General features: G+C 40.4%; 1 protein-coding gene across 1 annotated transcript in view; it reads left to right on the top strand.

Moving 5' to 3' along the window:
• LMBRD1 (LMBR1 domain containing 1) overlaps positions 1-3,171 on the top strand; it is a 132,623-nt gene that overhangs the window by 96,566 nt on the left and 32,886 nt on the right. The gene's annotated exons all lie outside the window — the stretch shown is intronic.

Here is a 3,171-nt window from a genome sequence, read left to right on the forward strand (position 1 = left end):
TAGCGTGTGAGATGAGTGCAATTGTGCGGTAGTTTGAGCATTCTTTGGCATTGCATTTCTTTGGGATTGGAATGAAAACTGACCTTTTCCAGTCCTGTGGCCACTGCTGAGTTTTCCAAATTTGCTGGCATATTGAGTGCAGCACTTTCACAGCATCATCTTTTAGGATTTGAAATAGCTCCACTGGAATTCCATCACCTCCACTAGCTTTGTTCGTAGTGATGTTTTCTAAGTCTCACTTGACTTCACATTGCAGGATATCTGGCTGTAGGTGAGTGATCAAACCATCACGATTATCTCGGTTGTGAAGATCTTTTTTGTACAGTTCTTCTGTGTATTCTTGCCACCCCTTCTTAATATCTTCTGCTTCTGTTAGGTCCCTACCATTTCTGTCCTTTATTGAGCCCACTTTTGCATGAAATGTTCCCTTGGTATCTCTGATTTTCTTGAAGAAATCTCTAGTCTTTCCCATTCTGTTCTTTTTCTCTATTTCTTTGTACTGATCGCTGAGGAAGGCTTTCTTATCTCTCCTTGTTATTTGTTGGAACTCTGCATTCAAATGGGTATATCTTTCCTTTTCTCCTTTGCTTTATGCTTCTCTTCTTTTCACAGCTATTTGTAAGGCCTCTTCAGACAGCCATTTTGCTTTTTTGCATTTCTTTTTCTTAGGGATGGTCTTGCTCCCTGTCTCCTGTACAATGTCATGAACCTCTGCCCATAGTTCATCAGGCACTCTATCAGATCTAGTCCCTTAAATCTATTTGTCACTTTCACTGTATAATCATTAGGGATTTGATTTAGGTCATACCTGAATGGTCTAGTGGTTTTCCCTACTTTCTTCAATTTAAGTCTGAATTTGGCAATAAGGCGTTCATGTTCTGAGCTACATATTTAAAGTAGTAGCTTTAACGTTTTTGTCTTATAAGTTCAATGTCCTCAAGGACTTCCTCAAGTACAGTGCCTACTGATTTTGTTTTTTTTCTCTGTATTAGCTGTACTTTCTTGCTGCTTTGCATGTCTCTCTCTCTTTTTTTTTTTCTAAGTTAAAACATGAGAAATTTTAAATAGCATAATGCAGTAACTCGGGAGATGAGATTCTCCCCTGGATTTTCTGTTATTACTTTTCGTTGTTTGTTTAGTGACTTGTGTGCATGCTATGAAGTCTGTTTTCTTTGTTGTTGCAGTCACTGAAGTTTCTGCTTGGTTGGTTTAGTTAATTATTGGACACAGATTTTCTTAAACACCTAGAATCTGTAAGTCTCCCAGTCTTGCTGAGGGGCCATCTGTGAGGGGAGACGTGACTTCAGCACTCAGGATGCATTTATACCACTCTTAGCCCACACATCCTGCTCGTGCAAGACAGAACCTCAGGGTCGACCAGAATGCACAGTTAGGCCTCTCCTATATTCATGAGCTTGCACAGGGCCTTCTTCATTCCCGGGAATATATAGAAACTTTTCAGAGCCCCTGTGGGCATCGCATTCCTCGCGTTTCCATTTTAATCTTTTTGGTTAGTTTATTTTTTGCCTGATATTGACTAGCTCTCATGGCCATGAAGTTCACTGGTTCCTGGGAAAAAGGAATTTTTGCACTGTATGAGCTCCATTTCAAGCCAGACACAGTCTTGCAAGTGGGATCTTCCATGTACCTTCCAGGCAGGTCAGGTAATGGCAGTCCTCTGGGAAGAAGACTGAAAGAGCCCCAGCCCCTTCTGTTTCTCAGGTGGCTGCCCAGCTTACAGAGAGGAAGGGCTGGTACTAGAGCAAATCAGAATGCCACAGTGTTCTGTGCTGTTACTGAGAGCCAGCCCTTTTCCTTAAATGCTCCTGGATTGTGGCATGCTTCTGGTTCATTTTCAATGTTGAAAAAGTTTGTTCTGACAATTTATGCTGGTTGTTAAATTGCTTTTAAGGGGAAAGGATTTTCAGAGATTTCTACTTTGTTACTTTTACTGGTGTCATCTCTTTGGCTTAATTATTTTTTCCAAATGGATATAATAGCTGGTGTGGAATATGTAACATTTAGGTCAACCCAAGGTGGTCACCCCTGACTTGATTCTGTAAGTACTACTAACTTAAGTTCTCATATTTAAATATATATAGTTTTCTTGGTCTTTATAAAACATTTATCTTTTTAATCTTTTTCTTTGTTTTGTTAAGTAGCTGTGGTTAAACCGTCATAACTCTGGTTCATTCATCTCAGCAGATTGGGGTATAGTTAAGGATTTTCTCTTCTTTCCTTCTCCAGCGGGCATCCAGGCAGGGCAATGCTGATTTCTCGCGCTCTCTGTGCTGTGCTCCTTTACTGCTCGCTGGCAGTTGGTGCTGGCACTATCTCCTGCTACAAGCTATTTGCTGTCAGCATGCTGCTGAGAAATAATATGTTTCCTCAGTGTATGGATATTGGCTTCAGTTCTCCTGGGTATCAAATACCGTGCTCAAACCTGGTAGAAAAAGACTGTGTATGCTCCTTTATACCTGCTACTAATAATCTTCTGTTACTATAAAGTAGTCACTTCAACTTACTTAGCAATGAAACATTTTAGAGTAAATGCTCATGTGAAATCCCAGTATGTAAAATGGATATATGCAGTATATTTTGAGTGATATAATAAAGGTACTCTTTCAGAACCAAAGAATTCCCTAGAACACAACTTTAAGATTTATTTCCAGATCTATCTTTCGTGCTGGGTCGGATAATGTGTTGTTAGTCTACTTTTCTTTTATCATATCAGAATTCTAAAATATTCAATGATCATGTGAAATAAGATGAAAAATCTCCCTCGCATTCATAATGTTTTCTGTCTATTTCTATTAACTCCAGGCAAAGGAGAAACCAAAATAGTTCAGTTCAGTAGCTCAGTCGTGTCCGACTCTTTGTGACCCCATGGATTGCAGCATGCCAGGCCTCCCTGTCCATCACCAACTGCCGGAATTACTCAAACTCATGTCCATTGAGTCGGTGATGCCATCCAGCCATCTCATCCTCTGTCATCCCCTTCTCCTCCTGCCCTCAATCTTTCCCAGCATCAGGGTCTTTTCCGTTGAGTCAGTTCTTCGCATCACGTGGCAAAAGTATTGGAGTTTCAGCTTCAGTATCAGTCTTTCCAATGAATATTCAGGACTGATTTCCTTTAGGATGGACTGGTTGGATCTCCTTTCAGTCCAAGGG

The sequence above is a fragment of the Bison bison genome, unplaced genomic scaffold (genome assembly GCF_000754665.1).
Source record: "Bison bison bison isolate TAMUID 2011002044 unplaced genomic scaffold, Bison_UMD1.0 scf7180017864268, whole genome shotgun sequence".
Classification (NCBI taxonomy): Eukaryota; Metazoa; Chordata; class Mammalia; order Artiodactyla; family Bovidae; genus Bison; species Bison bison.